Source organism: Somniosus microcephalus, unplaced genomic scaffold (assembly GCF_052327205.1).
Source record: "Somniosus microcephalus isolate GS21.2 unplaced genomic scaffold, FLI_Smic_1.0 unresolved_chr1, whole genome shotgun sequence".
Classification (NCBI taxonomy): domain Eukaryota; kingdom Metazoa; phylum Chordata; class Chondrichthyes; order Squaliformes; family Somniosidae; genus Somniosus; species Somniosus microcephalus.
The window spans coordinates 133,692,164-133,714,551 of record NW_028225179.1 but is presented as its reverse complement, the minus strand read 5'-3'; the positions used below and the strand labels follow the sequence as shown (position 1 = coordinate 133,714,551).

General features: G+C 49.1%; 1 protein-coding gene, 1 non-coding gene and 1 pseudogene across 3 annotated transcripts in view; all 3 read right to left on the bottom strand.

The window, feature by feature from the left end:
• The window catches only part of LOC147095880 (guanine nucleotide-binding protein-like 1), a 176,426-nt gene that overhangs the window by 38,940 nt on the left and 115,098 nt on the right, over positions 1–22,388 (bottom strand). The window lies entirely within an intron of this gene.
• LOC147095883 (guanine nucleotide-binding protein-like 1) lies at positions 947–22,301 on the bottom strand (annotated as a pseudogene). Its single transcript, XR_015074669.1, has 13 exons — positions 21,977–22,301; positions 20,558–20,694; positions 15,817–15,968; positions 14,808–14,883; positions 12,781–12,898; positions 10,787–10,865; positions 7,696–7,834; positions 7,397–7,492; positions 4,785–4,970; positions 3,939–4,117; positions 2,525–2,699; positions 2,179–2,319; positions 947–1,440 (listed from the first exon to the last, which is right to left on the bottom strand). The product of XR_015074669.1 is annotated as a guanine nucleotide-binding protein-like 1 (transcript).
• On the bottom strand, positions 11,044–11,117 carry trnat-agu (transfer RNA threonine (anticodon AGU)). Its single transcript has one exon. It is a non-coding gene; the product is annotated as a tRNA-Thr (tRNA).

Here is a 22,388-nt window from a genome sequence, read left to right as displayed (position 1 = left end):
ATTGCTGTGAAGCCCCGTCAGTGGCTCAGAGTCAAGGAAAATTCTCCCCATTATCTTCAAATTAAACTTTGATCTAAACTGTATCTATACTGATGTTAATCCAGCTCCCTCACACTGTCACTCAGTAACCCCTCCCCCAGCCCAGTGTCACTGACTGTATCTGTACTGATGTTAATCCAGCTCCCTCACATTGTCACTCAGTAACCCTTCTCCCCCCAGCGCCCTGTGTCACTGACTGTATCTGAACTGATGTTAATCCAGCTCCCTCACACGATCGGGCTCAGTAACTCCTCCCGGCTGCCTGGCCCAATAAGATCACAAGCATTTAAACAAAAAATAGCAATCGTTTTCCTCAGTAAACTCAAAGAGAGCAAAGGTTGATGATAAAGTCACTCACTCACACCCGGCCCTTCCCCTACCTGTGTCTGCAGAGCCCGGTAACCAGAGAGAGAGCAAAGGTTGATGATAAAGTCACTCACTCACACCCGGCCCTTCCCCTACCTGTGTCTGCAGAGCCCGGTAACCAGAGAGAGAACAAAGGTTGATGATAAAGTCACTCACTCACACCCGGCCCTTCCTCTACCTGTGTCTGCAGAGCCCGGTAACCAGAGAGAGAGCAAAGGTTGATGATAAAGTCACTCACTCACACCCGGCCCTTCCCCTACCTGTGTCTGCAGAGCCCGGTAACCAGAGAGAGAGCAAAGGTTGATGATAAAGTCACTCACTCACACCCGGCCCTTCCCCTACCCGTGTCTGCAGAGCCCGGTAACCAGAGAGAGAGCAAAGGTTGGTGATAAAGTCACTCACTCACACCCGGCCCTTCCCCTACCTGTGTCTGCAGAGCCCGGTAACCAGAGAGAGAGCAAAGGTTGATGATAAAGTCACTCACTCACACCCGGCCCTTCCTCTACCTGTGTCTGCAGAGCCCGGTAACCAGAGATGGCGAATGGCGAGCCTTTCACTGCAATGGCTAAGGTAAATAAAGCTTTATTGAAATCGAGCAATACATTCCCGGTAAGGTTTGGAATGGGTCTCCTCAATGCACTCCGGAATGAAGTGATACACAGCAGGGGTGAAGCTGCTGTGGGAAGATGCACATGCATCGTTCTTATAAAGGTCCCCGGTCCCACAGTCCCGGCACCGCGCGGTCCGGACCAGCAGGAGGTTAGCACTCGTCCTCTTGGAGCAGGGCGAACTTGTTCTTGCTGAGGAAGGCTCCCTTGTGCCCTTTGCTCGCCGGCGCCGGCTGCTCCTCTCTCGCGTCCCCATCTCCGTCTTCCTCCTCCTCCTCCTCTTCATCAGCGTCCTGGTCTTTCTCCTCGTCCTCCTGGTCGGAGCTGGAGATCTCGTCCTCGTCGTCGGAGCTCTGCTTGCTCTGCTGCCTGTGCGCCTCCTGAAGAGCCGCGATCTCCAGCGTCTCGACGTGTTGCTGCCAGTCCGCTAAGAACAGAGAGAGAGAGAGAACTGAAGTTAATTCATCCTCTTCGCTTTCTCTCCCAACAACAATCTTTTATCGTGAATTGTGCGCTCTCTCCTCTGGGAGGGTCACTGATCCTCCTGCCAGTGGACACTGTTTCTCCCAACTACTCCATCAAACCCCTTTATAATTAGCACCTTTCAAAAGGGAATTGGATAAATACTTGAAAAGGATAAATACTTGAAAAGGAAAGGTTTTGCAGGACTGTGGCGAAAGAGCAGGGGAGTGGGACTAACTGGATTGTTCTTTCAAAGAGACAGCACTGGCACGATGGGCCGAACACCCTCCTGTGCTGGAAGATACTAGGACTGAGAAAAAGGCACAGCAGGTCCAATGGCCAACACTTGCATCTATATTTTAACCGCTCAAATCAGGTCCAACCACTGCAGAGCAGCTCATCAGCAAAGCAAGCCGAGTGTTCAACAATGCAGCCAAAACGGTAAAGCGGTCAGAGGGTGAATCCTCGCACTGTGCAGCGCCCCGGTTACACCGCCTCTTGAGGACTGGGAAGTTCGCCGTTGGCCCTGAACAAAGCTGCCCGCAGAGATCTCGCGACCTGGGTGGCGAGAAGTTTGCCTTTTTCGACCTGCCAGTGATTGCAGCGCTCTCTAGTGGGGATTCATGTCCCAGGCTCAACTCTGGCTCGACTCCCCACAGCCGCTCCCACTGACACTTGGTGCACAAGTCGAGCGAGCCCTCACCTTTCTGCACGGTGCAGCCTGGGGGTCGCATGCACAGACACAGGCGCCCGTCCACAGTCAGTCCAAGGATGCTGTTGGCCGCCAGGTACACCTCATTCCGGGCAGCTTAAGCCGTCTTGTAGCCCCTCTTCTCTGCCCAGGCTGCAAGGAGACAAATGACGGACGCTATGTCAGAAAGACATCAATTCTCACCCCAGGTCCAGCCTGGAGCTCGTTATTAATACAAGACGCAAGAGCAAAAAAAAGCTTTTTACCTCATTGATTATTTTAAAATAACTAGTAAACAGCCTCTTCTCCTCTTTCCCCAACCCACAATCCCCCACTGCTAATCTCGTCGTCCAGTTACCTTCGTAGATGTCCCAGGCCGTGAACTTGGCCTCGGCCTGCTCCCCGGGCCTGTCCTCCTCCACGTTAGGGTGCTTGAGCTTCAGCAGCTTCTGCACGGGAATCCTCGTGGCCAGGTAACAGACGGAGGTATAAGGCTCCTGGATCTGTGCTATGGGGTAAATCCCAGCCAGAATCTAGAGGGAGAGGGAGGCAAAACTGCAATCTTTAGAAACGAGCCAAGTGACTCAATGAGGTGGAGGGTGAATGGTCAGCCCATTCAGTGGTCAGCCGGGGCTCAGTGGGTAGCACTCTTGCCTCGGAGACCAAAGGTCGTGGGTTCAAGTTCCACTCCAGAGACTTGAGCACAAAATCTAGGCTGACACTTCAATGCAGTACTGAGGGAGAGCTGCACTGTCGGAGGTGCCGTCTTTTGGGTGAGACGTTAAAATGAGGTCCCGTCTCCCACCTCAGGTGGATGTAAAAGATCCCACGGCACTATTTTGTAGAAGAGCAGGGGAGTTATCCCCGGTGTCCTGGCCAATATTTATTCCTCAATCACATCACTAAAACAGATTATCTGGTCATTACCTCATTGCTGTTTGTGGGAGCTTGCTGTGTGTAAATTGGCTGCCGTGTTTCCTACATTACAACAGTGACTGCTCATCAAATGTACTTCATTGGCTGTGAAGCGCTTTGGGACACCTTGAGGTTGTGACAGGCGCTATAGAAATGAAAGTCTTTCTTCACTTTTACCCCAGTGGTTCAGTAAGTCAGTGCACAGCCTGAAGTGGTACACACACCACACACACCAAGATGATCCCAGCTTCAATCCCCAGAGTGTGCTGAGTTAGTTAACCCCAGGCAGAGTGCCGCTAGGGGAGCTACATTTAGCCTCAGTGCCCCGGGGTGGGACCAAAAAGGAGCCCGGCTTGGCTGCTCCCGACCGCCATCTAGTGACCCCCATTGGAAAAACACCCGCGTGTGGAGGTCAAGGGAGGACGGCAACGGGCTCAGCTGTGTTTCCCCAAACAGTGTTTATTCCTGAAACTACTTCCCAGAGTTTGTGTCCAAATCCCTCGGTGGCCTTGTCCCTCCCTCTCTCTAACCTCCTCCAGCCCTACAACCCTCCGAGATCTCTGTGCTCCTCCAATTCTGGCCTCTTGCGCATTCCCCACTCCCTTTGCCCCACCATTGGTGGCTGTGCTTTCAGCTGCCTGGGCCCTAAGCTCTGGAATTCCCTCCCTAAACCTCTCCCTCACTCTCTCCTCCTTTAAGACGATCCTTTAAACATTCCTCTGTGAACAGTCACCTGTCCTAATGTCTCCTGATGTGACTCGGTGTCAGATTCTCTGATAGTTCTCCTAAGTTTGCTCTATGCGGGTTGTTGTTGCAGTGTTTTCACCTTCACAAAACACACAGCGCCATTAACTGACCTGTTGCTGACGGTCCACGAGTGACGGGAAGATCAGACCCGGGCAGTCGCAGAGCTGGACGGTGGGAGTCAGGAAGTAGGTCTGGAAGTACTTGGTGTGACCCGGGGTCCGGGACACGCTCACCACCTTCTTCCCCACCAGGCCGTTGATGAGAGACGACTTGCCCACATTCGGGAACCCTGAGCGAGACAAGGAAAGAGACATTTTACCCCCTGACTTTGAGCCCTGTCCAAATTCACCACACTTGGAAAGTCATTTGTTGTCAGCGAAGTGCTTGGGGACGACCTGCGGAGGTGAAAGAAGCCAAGCTCTTTCCATCTTATGGGGCAGCTGAAACTCAAAAGGATTGAGAAAAAAAACTGTTCTTCAAATTCCAGTTTGGGACATTTTCCACATCTTTGACTTCAGATCCGCTCACTGAACTCCCACTGGCCTCTAGAAAACCTGAAGGGAGATTAGGGAGGGCGGGGAGGAGAGGGGAAAGAGAAAATGGAGGGTCAGGGGAAAGAGGAGCAGGAGAGGAAAGAGAAGGAGAGGGGAAGAGAGGAAAGAGGAGGAGAGGGGAAGAGAGGGAAAATGAGGAGATCAATGATTGGGAAAGAGGATGAAGACATGCCACAAAGCAGGAACAGTTTGACATTTTCCAGCTTTAGACAAGTTGAGCGACAGGGTTTCTGCAGTATTGCCATCTGGTGGTAGTCAAGTGTACTGCACGAATGGCCCTGTTTTCTTGGCAAGGAAAATGTGGCTCTTTAAAGGGAAGGGAGGAAGCTGCTCGTTTCCCGCGGTTACCACCCATTGCATCGAGCATGTTAAAAGCCAAATGCGCGGGTTGTGCCAACTCACCCACACAACCCACGGTGAGGAGGCCATCCTTGTAAAGTTCATCCACCGGTGCGCACATTCCCATGGCAGAATCCGTCTGATGCTCCACCAGGACAGCATCATCTTCGTCCTCCTCGTCGGTCAGGTCCTCGTGGTGAGTGTTTGCCGCGTCCCGCTCCATCTTCTCCTTCCAACTGGTCAAGTCCACTAGCAAGAGACAGAAAAGCAGTTACACGATTCGAGAAGAAAGGAATGGACGAGGGCTGGAATACAAAGGGTGGAAGTTCTGCTGCAGTGATAGAAAGTTCTGGTCAGACCCCACCTGGAGTAACTGCGTTCAGTTCTGGGCCCCGCGCCTCAGGAAGGATCAGTTCACATTGGAGGGGGGGCAACATAGAATGATACCGGAGCTCAAAGGGTTAAATTAGGAGGACAGGTTGCTTAGCCTAGGCTTGTATTCCCCTGAGTATAGAAGATTAAGGGGTGATCTAAGTGAGGTGTTTAAGATGATTGAAGGATTCGATAGTGTAGATAGAGAGAAACTATTTCCTCTGGTGGGAGATTCCAGACCAAGGGGGCAGAACCTTCAAATTAGAGCTCGGCCATTTAGGGATGATGTCAGGAAGCACTTCTTCACACAAAGGGTAGTGAAAATCTGGAACTCTCTCCCAAAAAGCTAGTGAGGCTGGGGGTCAATTGCAAATTTCTAAACTGAGATTGATAGATTTTTGTTCAGCAAGGTTATTAAGGGATACGAACCAAGGCGGGTAAATGGAGTTAAGATACAGATGAGCCATAATTTAACTGAATGGGGGAACAGGCTTGACCCGTTGAATGGCCCCCTCCTGTTCCTAAGTTCCTATCCTCTATTTTGATAGAGGTTTTGATAGAGTAAATAGGGAGAAACTGTTTCCAGTGACAGGAGGGTCAGTAACCAGAGGCCACAGTTTAAAGTAATGGGCAAAAAATCCAGAGGCGAGATAAGGAGAATTTTTTTTTCATACGTAGCGATTTGTTTAAATCTGGAATGCACTGCCTGAAAGGGTGGATGAAGCAGATTCAACTTTCATAAATACTGAAAAGGAAAAAAATGCAGGGCTATGGGGGAAAGAGCAGCAGCAGGGGTGTGGGACTAATTGGATAATTCTTTCAAAGAGCGGGCCCAGACACAATGGACCGAATGGCCTCCTCCTGTGCTCTGTGATTCTATGAGAAGAGCGAGGGTTTCTGCTGGTGGTGCTGATGTGGTGCCGGTTCCTGCCAGCAGGTGTCAGACGAGAGTCACACAGAGAACAGCTGAATCCGGGAGAGGCAAAACGCCGCAGCAGCAGCTGGGAAACGACCGGCAGATTTCGATGGAGCAACTCTCACGTTGGATTCGGGCTAAAGAGGGAGGGGGAGCCGGGAGCAGGAGTCGCAATGGACCGGGAGGGAGAAAGAAGAAGACGCGGTCAAAGACATAGACTTTAAAAGGAGATTTTTTTAAGGAATTTTTTTTGAATCATTCTCAGGCTGTGCCGGAATTGGAAAGGCCTCATTACTGTTCTTCCCTCGTTGACCCGGCCACACAGAGGGAGCAAGTGGTTATGGAAGAGAGTTCCAAAGACCAGGGGCGTAGTGACTGCTTCAGATGGTTGAGTCACACAGGCTGGTTCCTTCATCGTCACTGTGTCAAAATCCTGGAATTCACTCTCTAACAGCACTGTGGGAGTACCTTCACCACACGGACTGCAGCGGTTCAAGGAGACAGCTCGCCCTCACCTTCTCAAGGGCAAACAGGGATGGGCAATAAATGCTGGCCTTGCCAGCGACACCCACATCGAGGGAATAAATAATAAAAAACACGCTCCCACTGTGGAGCAGCATTCTCCGAGTCTCGGCTCACAGTGTAGTGGATAAGGTACGGGAGGGCGCCAGGCGCCTGTGCTCAGTACCCCAGCAAGGAGTCAGCGGCTCCAGCGTGATTTGAACTGCGGAGGTAGTGGGAAACAGACGGAGTTTATAAGATGACAGCACATCATGGTGTACAATTCTGGGCACCACACTTTAGGAAGGATGTCAAGGCCCTGGAGAGGATACAGAGGAGGCTTACCAGGATGATACCAGGGATGAGGGACTTCAGTTATGTGGAGAGACTGGAGAAGCTGGGATCGCTCTCCTTAGAGCAGAGATGGTTCTGGAGGCATTCGAAATTAAACGTGATTTTGAGAGAACAAGTCGGGAGAAACTATTTCCTCCGGCAAGTGGGTCGGTAACTGGAGGTCACAGATTTAAAATAATTGGCAAAAGAACTAGCGGGGAAATGAGGAGACATTTCTTCACACAGAGGGTTGTTCAGGTCTGGATCGCACTACCTGAAAGTGCGGTGGAATCAGATTCCACAGTAACTTTCAAAGGCAATTGGACATGTACCTGAAGAGGACTAATTTCCAGGGTTGTGGGGAAAAAGCTGTGTTGTGGGACTAAACTGGACAGAACTTTCAAAGAGCCGGCACAGGCACGACGGGCCGAATGGCCTCCTTCTGTGCTGTAAGATTGGATGAGGATTATGAAATGACTTGTATCGGTCCAGAGTGTTCCCGTCCCTTGTGCCGGAGCTCGTTTCCTGGGCCTGCCCCGATTCCCAGCCTTACCTTTTCCTCGCCTGATGGTCTCGCAGGATTTCAGGAGTTGTTTGGGCCCCACGGCCGTTGTCCTGAGTCGCCTCCGTCGCCTTCGCTTCTGAAACACTAAAAGCCCACAACAGACAGGTGAAGGAAACGCACAGTCCCACCGGTCGAGCTAGAATAACTGAAGAGCCCCACGTTTACACCAGCTCAATGTTTTTGAAGTTATTAACACTGGATGTCAGTCACTGTGTCTGTCACGAAGGTGGGGTGGGGGGGAATTAACCCTCTCACTCAGACACGGCGCAGGCCCTCCCGCTACTTACCGGCGCTCGGCTCCGTCTCGCCCGGTTTCTCCCGCGGGTACGACCTGAAACAGAACAGGTGGAGCTGAGGGAACTTCTGCTGGATTGGCCCAGAAATTCGGGTCGGAGGCTTCCCGCGGGTGAAAGTCTCCGACCTGCACTTACCTAGTGCACTGGCCGTTGTGCTGTGGGCCCGCCTGGGATTCCGATCCTGGGCTAATGGGACAAGTTAAAGGATCAGCACAGTTAATGCCGAGAACAAATTAAACTGTAGCTCAAGCTGATGAAACTTGCACAGGTGAAAATCCTGGGCGGAGATTTACAGGAAGCGACAGTGGGAAGGGCTGTACTGCGATTCTAACGCTTCTCCAAGCACATTCCGGGCAAGTCATCGACAGTAAAAAGTGGGCTTGGAACCGGAATGGAACTACGGGCACACGTGTCAGTCAAAATGCAATGGACAATACATGACAAATCCATTCGATTTTACATTTGATAACCAGTTGATTGGATCTGTATTCTAGACAGAGAGACTCTTTCGTCTAGGGGTATGAATCTCGCTTTGGGGATTGTAGATTGAAATTTGCGAACGGTCCCGCGTGAGCCCCTTTTTAACGCCGACTTCTAATATTGGACTTGCGCTCAAAACTTGTTCTAATCCGCCTAACCAATAACCGGTCAGGACCCAAATCATTCTCCAACAATCTCCAGCGGCTTTGTAGGAAGGTCAATGCAAACTGTCATGTAAATATCATGGCTTTAAGGACAATCAATTAAATTATTTTTTAGCAAACAATCACCTCTGATGGTTGTAAGTATATTTGTGTGTGACGATATTAGATACAAATGTATTTGTGAGTTGCTATTGTGTTAGATGTAAATGCTTTTGCACCTCTGTTCGTTACAAATGTATTTAGATGTATCTGTATTATTTATTAATGTATTAGGTTGGGGAATCTGTGTCAGTTATAAATGTATTTCTGAGCGCTGCAAATGTCCAGTCCGGCCCCATTCTACCTTCTCATTGCCCCCAAGTGGGACTCGGCAGACCATCTGTTACATTCGGATTCAACTTTTGCTTTTCTTGATACTTTGAAAATATGAGGTTTAGAAAGTAATAACTCTGCATCCACCAGCCTCTCTGATAACTCCTGAGCGGCACTTACCCTGTCTGATACTGCCGGACCGTCCCTTACCCGCTCTAGAACTTCTTGAGCATCCCTTACCCTGTCTGGTACTGCGGGAGCGTCGCTTACCCTATCTGATCCATCCTGAGCGTCCCTTACCCTGTCTGGTACATCCGGAGCGTCCCTTACCCTGTCTGGTACATCGGGAGCGTGCCTTACACTGTCTGGTACACCCGGAGCGTGCCTTACACTGTCTGGTACACCCGGAGCGTCCCTTACACTGGCTGGTACATCGGGAGCGTGCCTTACACTGTCCGGTACATCGGGAGCGTGCCTTACACAGTCTGGTACATCGGGAGCGTGCCTTACACAGTCTGGTACATCGGGAGCGTGCCTTACACTGTCCGGTACATCCGGAGCGTGCCTTACACTGTCTGGTACATCGTGAGCGTGCCTTACACTGTCCGGTACATCGGGAGCGTCCCTTATACTGTCTGGTACATCGGGAGCGTGCCTTACACTGTCTGGTACATCGGGAGCGTCCCTTACACAGTCTGGTACATCGGGAGCGTGCCTTACACTGTCTGGTACATCGGGAGCATCCCTTACCCTGTCCGGTACATCGGGAGCGTGCCTTACACTGTCTGGTACATCGGGAGCATCCCTTACCCTGTCTGGTACATCGGGAGCGTCCCTTACACTGTCTGGTATATCGGGAGCGTCCCTTACACTGTCTGGTACTGCCGGAGCGTCGCTTACCCTATCTGATCCATCCGGAGCGTCCCTTACACTGTCTGGTACACCCAGAGCGTGCCTTACACTGTCTGGTACATCGGGAGCGTGCCTTACACTGTCTGGTACATCGGGAGCGTGCCTTACACTGTCTGGTACATCGGGAGCGTGCCTTACGCTGTCCGGTACATCGGGAGCGTGCCTTACACTGTCCGGGACATCGGGAGCGTGCCTTACACTGTCCGGGACATCGGGAGCGTCCCTTACACTGTCCGGGACATCGGGAGCGTCCCTTACACTGTCTGGTACATCGGGAGCGTGCCTTACACTGTCTGGTACATCGGGAGCGTGCCTTACACTGTCTGGTACATCGGGAGCGTGCCTTACACTGTCTGGTACATCGGGAGCGTGCCTTACACTGTCTGGTACATCGGGAGCGTGCCTTACACTGTCTGGTACATCGGGAGCGTCCCTTACACTGTCCGGGACATCGGGAGCGTGCTTTACACTGTGCAACATCCGGAGCGTCCCCTAAACTGTCTGCAACATGCGGAGCGTCCTTTACCCTGTCTGGTACAACAGGAGCGTCCCTTACTCCGTCTGGTAAATCCGGAGCGTCCCTTAAGCTGTCTGCTACCTCGGGAGCGTCCCATACCCTGTCTGGTACATCCGGAGCGTCCCATACACTGTCTGGTATATCGGGAGCGTCCCTTACTCTCCTTGATAACTCCTTTTTGATAACCAGTTTGCCAAAATTGCGTATTTCACCGTTCACCCGCGGCTATGTAGCGCTTCCCGTCGCTCACGCTCCTCAATTGTTCAGGGAAAAGCGCCAACTACCAGGTAAATAAAACCCAGTTCTTCCGTTAGCCTCCCCAGTTCACTTGATTTCCGATGGAATTTTCTTGTACAGTCGGCCTGCTTTGGTTACAAAGGCCGGTCCTGCTTTCGCAGAGCTTGACTGTCGAGCGGCCCCGCGTGTCTAAATGTATCAACTGGTTTCAAAGCACCAACTCAGATTCGGGCGATTGGGACACGTGCCCCAGGAACAGCAGTTGTGGCGGAGCACACTCGGCGGTGTAAGTAGGTGAAAGTGAATATTAGATGAAGTAATACCGCAGGAAAGTTACAATGAAAGTGAAGGAGTAAAGTAAAGGAGGGCTATTGACTGTGGAAGGAAGAAAAATCTGCGCCGTGACTCAGATTCGAACCGTGGTTGCTGCGGCCACAACGCAGAATATTAACCACTATACGATCACGGCGCCACACAGCAGCGCTGCTCTGATCACAACAAAGTAACACACGACACTGCTTAGAAAAGATGGATTTTTGCTGAAGGCCAAAATGAGCACCGCCAGAAATTATGACAGCGGTGGAATTCGACCCAGGTCCCGCAGCGACTGGAGCCTTAATCCAGAATGGGAACTAGTGCAGCCGCAGTTACATTTAAAAGGATTGCAGCCTTTTCACACGAGAAGAAACTCATCCCTGGAGAGTCATAAAGAAAGAAAGGCCCCGCTGGTACTCGAACCCAGGATCGCCTGCTTACTAGACAGACGCTTTCACCAGCTAAGCCACGGGGCCGAAGCCCGACATATTTTCTCGCTTCCACTCACTGATGTCTATCAGCTACCGGTCACTGTCTCCTGAAGTCTCAGACCGTTCTGTATTTCTCCAGCTCTCTTGTCTGTTGTGCCATGTGTCCCATTGCTGTCTGTACCTCCCGCTTTGTTTATCTCAGTGTCAATCTGTGAGGTGATTCTGAATGATTACCCAGTGTTTGTGTCTTACATGAAATAAATGAGGGGATCAGACAATTCTTCCTCTGACACTGGGGAACTAATGAGCCAACATTTATAACAAGGTATTGTTTATTGTGATGCAGCAAATACAATATTCCACCTTGAATGATTCAGGTTCATTTCTGTGCAAAAAGAAACTGTGACCCCAACGTGTTTCCAATTCGCTGCCTTTTAATTTGACGTCACAATTGCCACCATTGCACCTCAGGGTGATTCATAACTAATACACAGAGAAGTAAAGCAGTGAAAGGGTATTTGTAGAAAGGGTTGTGAGACTGTGGAATGCACTGGCCCAGAGCAGCAGATTTAAAACAAGGTTTATAAACCGGCAGCCTGTGGAGGAAGGAGAGAGTCAAGAGAGCCACAGGTAAGATCACCTTGGAAACCACTGGCCCCGACTTCCCACTTTATTGAAACACATTTAATGTCATATTCACACATTGATGCATTTGAACAATATATGAGATTTAACACTGCCTCTGATCTAAACTAGCTGCTTTATGGATGTGAAATTATCATTGCCGAGATTAAACAATCAGCGCAGATTCAGCGGCTCTTTGGTTTCAGGGGTGTGATTCTCGTTTTGGGAATTCACATCAATTAAAATGCGAGAGGTATCGGGTCCAAATCCCGGACACACCCCAACATTTTAATAGAACCGCTTTCCTCGGCCTGGAGACATTCCACAAGTCTTCAAATAATAACTGCCAGAAAATCAGCCTGTGTTCAGGACATCGCAAGAAAACGGCCATTTTATTCTTTAAAGCAGGAATTCAGTCCCAGAAGTGCCGACTCCTCCAACTGCCGGCGCGCAGTGCTTGCGTATCCCAGGGGCGAAGTTAGTTCCCTGCGTCCCCTGGGATCAGGTGGGCCATGGAGAGCCAATGGTAGCAGGGAATGCTTCATTCATAAGTTTGACAGGAACAGCTGTCAAACCTAAAATTGCTATAAGTCGCAAAACATCACTAAAACTTCAAATAAATTTAAAAAAATCATATTTTTAAAATAACTATAAATTACATGAAATAACTTTCACACAATAATTAAAAATTTTGAAAAAATTAAATACATTTTCAAACGGGGCTAAAAATAAACTTACCTTTCTTTAAAGTATTTAAAAATAATAAACCTGTGGAAAAAATGTTTTAATTTTAATTAATTCACCACTTACCTTGTTAAAGGCAGGCCTTGCGCCTGCTTTTTAAAAGTGTATCTCCTGGAGACTTACCCTCCTGGAGAAACCTGCAAAAAACAAACGTACGTTTGATGCACACGCGCTGCCTCTCCGGCACACGCGCTCGACCTCTGAACCCCTTCCTTTAAGGGAACGGAAGTGCCGGTTTCCCGCGCATGCGCATTGCATGCACAAAACCGGCACTTCCATTGGGCCAACGGGTGAGTACCCCGTGCGTACTCACCCGTGGAGACCCGAATTTCTGGGACACTGTTTCCAGGCCACCACTAGGGAGGGCGGAGTGAGGTCGATCTTATTCAGCACCAGGATAATGCTCCTCTTCATCTCCCGCGTTACCTAGTCGTAAAGTTCTGGGGAAATTGAACCACCTGCGGAGAGAGGAAGGAACTGGCTCACGAAAGAAATCAGTCACTGTAGGTGTACCAGGTAGAACAGACATAGTAAGCTCTTAATATGTCTGTGTATTATAAAATATAATTGTGTGTATGTATATATGTATGTGTGTATATAGCTACATATACTCATCTATATATCTATATACACATACACACATACAAAACTGATTCTGCGGTAGCTGCAAAGGACAAGGTTGGGCCTGGAATGTAGGAGACATTGCCTCATTGACCGTCCATGACAAGAGAGAAGAAAAATAGTAGGTATATAGTGAATCAGTCAAGAATACGGAAGGGAGGAAACAACAGCAACTTGCATTTATATAGCGCCTTGAATGTAGTAAAACATCCCAAGGCGCTTCACAGAAGCGTTATCAAACAAAATTTGACACCAAGTCACATCAGGAGACATTAGAGATAAGAGAGGTAGGCCATAACTGAAAGGCACAATTTCTCATTAGTGAGTACAATGAACAAGAAGCAGATGTTATTGCGCAGTCTCACTGAACATAAGAACTTAAGAAATAGGAGCTGGAGTAAACCATGTGGCCCTTCGAGCCTGCTCCGCCATTCAACAAGATCATGGCTGATCTGCGACCTCAACTCCACCTTCCCGCACTACCCCCAAATCCCTTAGGTCCCAAACATTTATCCACCTCTGTCTTGAATATACTCAACGACTGAGCATCCACAGCTCTCTTGGGTAGAGAACTCCAAAGATTCACAACCCTTTGAGTGAAAAAGATTCTCCTCATCTCAGTCCTAAATGGCCGACCCCTTATTCTGAGACTCTGACCCCGTGTTCTAGATTCCCCAGCGAGGGGAAACATTTTCTCAGCATTAACCCTGTCAAGCCCCTTAAGAATTTTATATGTTTCAATGAGATCACCTCTCATTCTTCTAAACTCGAGGGAATATCGGCCTAGTCTACTCAATCTCTCCTCATAGGGCAATCCCCTCATCCCAGGAACCAGTCTAGTGAACCTTCGTTGCACTCCCTCTAAGGCAGGTATGTCTTTCCTTAGATAAGGTGACCAGAAATGTACACAGTACTCCAGGTGTGGCCTCACCAATGCCCTGTATAATTGTAGTAAGACTTCTTTACTCTTATACTCTAAATCCCTTTGTAACAAAAGCTAACATACTATTTGATTTCCTAATTGCTTGCTGTACCTGCATGTTAACTTTCTGTGAATCATGTACAAGGACACCCAAGGTCCATCTGAATGCAAACATTTCCCAGTCTCTCACCAGTCAAAAAATATTCAGCTTTTTTGTTTCACCTACCAAAGTGGATAACTTCACACTCCCCCACATTGTATTCCATTTGCCATGTTCTTGCCCACTCAGTCAACCTCTCCCTATCTCTCTGCAGTCTCTTTGCGTCCTCCTCACAGCTTACTTTCCCACCTAATATTGTAGCATCAGCAAACTTGGATACGTTACACTCAGTCCCTTCATCTAAGTAATTAATATTGATTGTAAATAGCTGAGGACCAGCACTGATACTCCCAGTACCCCGCTACTTACAGCCTGCCAACCCGAAAAGTCCTGTTTTTTCGGGTTGAAGGGAGATTAACCAGAGGCAAAGAGGACACGATGGCATAAAGGCAATGAGGCCCATTGTGTCAACCAGAGCAGCAACATGCACACAATGGTGGTGGCAGGAATGAAGAGACAGACACTTCATGTGACAGTAACATCACACAGGATACATCAGATCAACTAATGCGATGCCACCAAAACCAGCAGCCATTCAGCAAACGGTGAGTTTACACATTGCAGTAGCAACTACCCCCATCCTTGGTGCAAACATTCACAACACTTGTTCAGTCCGAACCTTCTTTCAGACTGAAGCCGCTACCCCGAGGTCCGTTTGCAGTACATACCGGGTGCCTGATGTCCGTGATCAGCAATACAATGTCGGACATCTCCAAGAGTCTCCATGGTTGTCGACAGGTCTACAGGACAGAGACAGGGGAAGAATGAATAAAAAACTGCCATAATGATGCAAGGAATAGATGACTGTCAGGGACAGAGTACATTCTCTGCATGGAGGCATGTTGAAACATTTCAAGTCATGTTCCAACTACAATGGTACACAGAGAAAAACAAATGCACGAGTACACAGCCACCACCCAACCCATTCCACTAGGTAGGACCCGACCCATTCCACCAGGCAGCAGCCAACCAACCCTCCCACCAGATATTAGCTCTCCTGTGCATCTTTTCCAGCTCAGCTACGTCCTTCCTATAGCAAGGGTTCCAAAGTTCCACAATATACCCTAGGTAACCTCTTTCGATCTAAACTCTGATTCCTCCCAATCCCTCTCCTCACTCTCTTCGTGACAATTTCAAATTATTCATCCCTCATCACTGACTCCCCAACCAGAGGAAACAGTCTTTCTCTCTTCACTCTATCAAGACCCTGCATAATTTCATAAACCACCCCAAATCACCCTGCTCCAGTAGAAACAGCCCCAGTATCTTTTCACTTGCAGTGGAGATGTTCAACCGAAGCCCCATCTGCCCCCTCAGGAGGACATAATCCCATGGCACGATTCCGAAGAAGAGCAGGGGGAGGTTCTCCCCGGTGTCCTGACCCATGTTAATCCCTCAACCAACATCAATAAAAACATTATCTGGTCATTATCCCAATGCTCTTTGTGGGAGCTTGCTGTGCACAGATTGGCTGCCGTGTTTCCTACATTACAACAGTGACTATGCTTCAAAAAGTACTCCATTGGCTGTAAAGTGCTTTGTGATATCCTGAGATCATGAAAGGTGCTGTATAAATGCAAGTTCTTTCTTATCACAAGTGTTCCACCTATCTATAGCTTCCTACTCCTGGCATCATCTCAGTGACTGTTATCTGCGACAGCCACTCTCCTCACCTCCAAGTTGTGCTCGAAGTAACTGAGTTTCACAGGATCAAATGTGCTGTAAATCTTACCCAGATATTCGTGGAACGCCATCTCCTCCTGCACCAGAAGCTGCTCCTTCGTCATTGCGCAGTTCCAAGGAGAACATTTTGGAAAATTCAACACTGGGCACGAGAGAGAGAAAAACAATCATCTAAAAGCACAACTTACAAAAAGCAACATCTGTCTTACAGAAGCTGTACTTCGCCTGGTGGTGACGGTCTAACACCCAGCACCACAGAAAGGACACAGGTTTGGTTCCCCCAGTGAGTTACATCCAGCAGGAATCTCCCTGCAAGGTAAACCAAGCACTGGGGTACATTTCTAGAGGGATAGAATTGAAAAGCCTCTTGTTAAGCTTCTATCGAACCTTGGTTAGATCACACTTGGAGTACTGTGAACAGTTCTGGTCTCCATAATTATAAAAAGGATATAGAGGCAGTGGAGAAGGTGCAAAAAAGATCCACAAGGATGATACCAGAACTGAGAGGATGTACATATCAGGACAGCCTGAACAGGCTGGGACTTTCCTAGAGATGGCTGAGGGGTGACCTGATAGAGGTCATGAAGATTATGAAAGGTTATGATAGAGCAGAAGACTAGAGGTCATAAATATTCAGATAATCACTAATAAATCCAATAGGGAACTCAGGAGCAACTCCTTTACCCAAAGAGTGGTAAGAATGTGGAACTCTCTACCACAAGGTGTAGTCGGGGCAAATACCACAGATGCATTTAAGGGGAAGCTACATATGCACATGAGGGAGAAACAAATATGTTGACAGGGTTAGATGAAGAGGGGTGGGAGGAGGCTCGTGTGGACCATAAACACAGCATAGACCAGTTGGGCCGAATGGTCTGTTTCTGTGCTGTACATTCTTTTAATTCTAAGTAAAGAAAGTACTTGCATTTTATATGGCACCTTTCACGACCTCAGGATGTCTCAAAGTGCTTCACAGACAACGCAGTACTTTTGAAGTGGTTGGCACTGGTTAGGAGATGCAGCAGCCATTTGCACACAGCAAGCTCCCAATGTGATAATGACCAGATAATCTGTTTTTAGTGATGTTTGTCGAGGGATCAATAATGGCCAGGAGACTGGGGAAATCTCCTCTGCTCTACTTTGAAGTATTGTTGTGGGATCTTTTACGTCCACCAGTTATTGCAGATGGTGCCTCAGTTTAATGTCTCATCTGAGGGACGGCTCCTCTGACAGCGCAGCACTCCCTCAAATTGTCAGCTGAGATTATGTGCTCCAGTCTCTGGAGAGGGGCTTGAACACACAATTTTCTGACTCAGAGGCAAGAGTGGTTCCCACTGAGCTACAGCTAACTCCTAGGTAGGGGGAAGGCCGAAGGACACCCTGACTGGTCGCGTCTAATAGTCAGCTAGTTGCCCAGTCAGTTCCAGTGATGTAAATGTAATTCATTTGGACTGGGACAAAGACAGTGATAATTGACGTTGGGGGGAGGGTAAAAGAAGTACACTGTGTGCTGCCGTTATCCCTAGATTTAAATCCAGTCCAGAATGATAAGGGTGAAAGTCTCCAATGTCTTCTGAGTTCAAGGGAAATGACTCTTGGTTCCCTCAACCCACATCCTTTTGGGCAGGGCCCACAACAGACAGCTGGCTTTATTACTGCATTGTCACTCAGAGACTGCAGGGCGGCTTAATGTCAGACTGGTACAATAGGGGGCGCTCTTTTGAGCTTCAGTCAAGGCACATAGTTCGGGAAATGTAGAGGGAGCTTTACTCTGTCTCTACCCCGTACTGTACCTGCCCTTGGAGTGTTTGAGGGGTCAGTGTAGAGGGCGCTTTAATCTGTATCTAACCCGTACTGTACCTGCCCTGGGAGTGTTTGATGGGACTGTACAGAGGGAGCTTTGCTCTGTAACTAACCCGTGTTGTAACTGCTCTGGGAATGTTTGATGGGTCAGTGTAGAGGGAGCTTTACTCTGTATCTAACCCGTGCTGTACCTGCCCTGGGAGTGTTTGATGGGACTGTACAGAGGGAGCTTTACTCTGTATCTAACCCATGCTGTACCTGCCCTGGGAGTGTTTGATGGGACAGTGTAGAGGGAGCTTTACTCTGTATCTAACCCGTACTGTACCTGCCCTGGGAGTGTTTGATGGGACAGTGTAGAGGGAGCTTTACTCTGTATCTAACCCGTACTGTACCTGCCCTGGGAGTGTTTGATGGGAGAGTGTAGAGGGAGCTTTACTCTGTATCTAACCCATGCTGTACCTGCCCTGGGAGTGTTTGATGGGACAGTATAGAGGGAGCTTTACTCTGTATCCAACTAAGCTTTGGCAGTGCTTGATGCTGACGCTGGGTACCTGAAATAGGAAGTGCTCCACATCTCGGTGCCAACGTCCTTCACAGTGTTGAGGGTAAAGTTAAACAATTGGGTTTGTTTAAATTATTAACCCATGTTGCCAAAAACATCTGTGGTGACATTGTCCCTGCTGTGGGCGAGGGTTATGGGGCTCCTGCCGTAGCGGCTGCTGTTGGTGACAGGGCAGTTTTTACAGTGTGTGACGTCAGCAATGTCAGTCACAGAAACGCGGATCACTGCGGAATGTGAACAATCCAGGTTTTCTGTGAAGCGAGCTACAGCCCCAGGCCAGAGCTGGAGGGAACGGCCAGAAACCTGCTCTACCCAGCACGGGTCTGCTGACACCCCTTTCAACTGGCCACTGCCCATTAACCCTGGGACAGCACCGCCCATTCTTGAGGATTTTCCTCCACTCTTCCCATGAAGGCGCTGAGGTGCAGTTCCATGGTGGAATAAGGAGCAGGAATCCCGGCTGAACTCCGCCCCCCCACCCCACCCCACCCCGCCACTCCACACCTCCTCCTCTAGCCCAGGGGTCACTCAGGCTAATTATAATGACCTCACCACCAGCAGCAGAGATCAGCGAGCTCAGCACAGGCCGGAGCACGAACCTGGGGCCTTCCTGGTCTGTGTCACTCAGTTCCAGACCTTTGAGCCATCAGGGGCGTTATTTTAAAAACCAAATAAGTGATATTATAAGCTCCACATTCCTCTCTCCCTAGTAATAGTTGTGACTGTTTTAGTTAACTTTGACAAACTGTCTGCTTTCCTCCCATCCCAGTGTGTTGTCCAGGCTCAGAGGTCACCCAGACATCCAATGGGACCAGCCAGGTGGAACGGGACTGTACAGGGGAGATTGAATAAGTCCCACTCCAGAGACTTTAACACATCATCCAGGCTAACACTCACAGTGCAGTACTGAGGGAGTGCTACACTGTGAAAGGTGCCATCTTATGGGATGTAAAACCAAGGCCCTGTCTGCCTTCTCAGGTGGGTATAAACGATCCCATGCCACGATTCAAAGAACAACAGGGGAGATTTCCCAGTGTCCTGGTCAACATTCCTCCCAAAACTGATACCAACAGAAACAGATTACCCAGTCATTTAACTATTTGCTGTTTGTGGGAGTTTGCTTTGTGCGAATTGGCTGTCTTGTTTCCTACATTACAACAGTGACTACACTTTAAAATATTTCACTGGCTGTGATGCGATTTGGGAGGTCCTGAGGAGGTGGAAGAAATTATTTTTTTCATTAAGAGTTGACCACGGTGTCGGTTCCCTCACCTGAAGACCATGGAGCCAGATTTACTGAAATCAATCGCACAACTTGCTACGGTGGAATCTGAACCCTCAACATCTGGGTTGCTGGCCCGATGTCATCACCGTTGTGCTACCCTACCCTACTGCCTGTGGGGGAAGCTCATTCCCTCCCCACCCCCCACTCTGCACAGCAGCAGGACCAAGATCAGTAACTCATCATAAAGGCTGACAAACCAACATCAACTTGCATTTATATAGCACCTTTAACGTATTAAAACGTCCCAAGGCACATCACATGCGTATGAGACAAAAAATGACACCAAGCCAACGGAGGAGATAATAAGACTGGTGATCAAACTCTTGGTTAAAGAGGTAGGTTTTAAGCAGCGTCTTAAAGGAGAGAGAGGGAGAGGCGGAGAGGTTTGGGGAGAGATTTCCAGAGCTTAGGGCCTAGATTTAGGTGTCAGCCGTGACTCAGTGGGTAGCACTCTCACATTTGAGTCAGAAGGTTGTAGGTTCGATTCCCACTCCAGGAACTTGAGCACAATATCTAGGCTGACACTCCAGTGGAGTACTGAGGGAGCGCTGCACTGTCGGAGGTGCCGCCTTTCAGATGAGACGTTAAACTGAGGCCCTGTCTGCTCTCTCAGGCGGAAGTAAAAGATCTCACGGCACTATTTCAAAGAGCTGGGGAGTTCTCCCTCAACCAACATCGCTGATTGTCTGGTGATTATCACAGTACCGTTTGTGGGAGCTTGCTGTGCGCAAAATCGACTGCTGCATTTTCCGACATTACAACAGTGACTACACTTCAAAAGCACTTCATTGGCTGTAAAGCACTTTTGAACGTTCTGGGCTGGTGAAAGGCGCTATATAAATGCAAATTCTTTCCTTTAGACGGCTGAAGGCAAGGCCACCAATGGTGGGGTGAAGGAAACGGGGGAATGCTAAACTTCAACCTAAAGCTGTTAAATGGAATCCAGCAACATCGGCTCTGTAGGGAATGTTCGCAATTAAATATTAAAAAAACACTTAATCTTTTCAATCTATTTTATTCATTCCCTGGACAGCAACTGTCGGCCTTTATACAAAATACACCGAGCACAGCCGTCACTCACCAGAGCCGGGTTTGTAAATGTCGACGATGTCTACTTCCAGTTCGGCTTCTGGAATGGACTCCACGATTTTCTCCTGCATGACCTTCTTCCTTCGCTCGATCTCCTCTCGGCTCTCTTTATCGAAATGCAGCCGGAACCTGAGCAACACAGACAAGGGGTGGGGAGGGGGGAATGTACTGAGCTGAGAGAAGACTTTTTTACACAACAATCTTAGACGTACAGTAAGTAGACCGCGTGTGGCGGAGTTGATCGGTAAATGGGGGCCTCAGTTTCTGATTTATAGCACAGTCCCGCTCTGAGGTGTCTGCTGCTGGCTCCTGGACTCAACCAGTGAGGAGGACAATAAAAAAGAAACGCAACAGATTTTGAAGGAAGGAAGTGGATAGAAGTTCACACCTACAGCGACAGATTGGAGTTATACTGCACCCGACGTCAAGGTGGTTTGAGACAAGCTCCTGCAAAGAGATGGTAGTGGGGAGGGGGGAAGGGGGCAGCTGTTGAGTCAGTTGGCTTTAGTGCATGCTGAAGTCAGATTGGGACCTGAATGTTCACGATTACATCTTTAGCAATTTCAGGAAATGCCGTTACGAGAACGCACTCCTTCGTAAGGCTGTTTCTTACAATGAAGAATGCACCAGGACAGAAGCGGCAGTACAAGAGAAATAATAGGAAAAATGTCACTGCGGGATGAATTGGCTGGTTGGTCCACCAACATGCCTGGGGACACACCTCAAGCGAGCTCCCAATCTCCCCAGGGGACAGGGTTGATGAAGAGAAAGGGGAACAGAAACTGCATGTTATAGGAGACATTCCCCCTCCCCAGCCAACTCTTGCCCCTCCTTGTGCCCAGGTCAGAACCGGACTAACACAATCAACCTGCCAACACTCTGTCCGCAAAATGGTGGTCAGCATGGAATCATACAGCACCGAGGAGGCCATTTGACCCATTGTGCCTGTGCCAGCTCTATGATAGAGCTATCAATTAATCCCACCCCCACCCCTGCCCTTCCCCCATAGCCGTGAATTTTATTTATCCTTCAAGTATTTATCCAATTCCCCTTTCGAAAATTACTATTGAATCTGCTTCCACCGCCCTTTCAGGCAGTGCATTCCAGATCACAACTCGCTGTGTAAAAAATTCTCCTCATTTCCCCCCGCCCCCACCCCAGGTTCTTTTATTAATGCCAAACCCACCGTCTCAATAATCAGGAGACAAACTCTTAAAAATGGCACAAATATAGCGTTTCCAGACTCAACTGACATTAGAAAGGTGCAGAACTATTGCTGAGCATTTTCCATAGTTCGGGTGGATGTAGTATTAAAGTTTCACCGTTAAAGGCTTCACTGAAAACCTAGCAGCAGCCAGGATCCGCCCTTCTCCTGCTGGGAGAGAGGCAAAGAGCCTTCGGTTTTCCTCACCTGTTCGGGTCGTATCCCTGTTCTCCCGCTTTCCATGGTGTCGGCTGCTGACTGATTTTCCCACCTACAAGGAGAACGACTCGCTGTCCGACGTGTCCGTCTGCTCCTCCTGGCGGTGGTGACTCCCGCTCCGGCTGTGGGAGCTCGACCTCCCGCCATCGGGTAAAGCTGAAAGAGATTGTCGAGGCCCCGCGAGCTGGTCATTGTGCGAGTGACAAGTGAGGCGCCGCAGACAGAGACACCAGAATAGCCTGTTGTCCCAATCTGCGAGCTCCGCCCTCAACAATAACTGGCATTTATACAGCACCATTAACACAGTAAAACATCCCAAGGAGCTTCACAGGAGCGATTATCAGACACACATTTGAGACCAGACCATATATGGAGATATTAGGACAAGTGACCAAAAGCT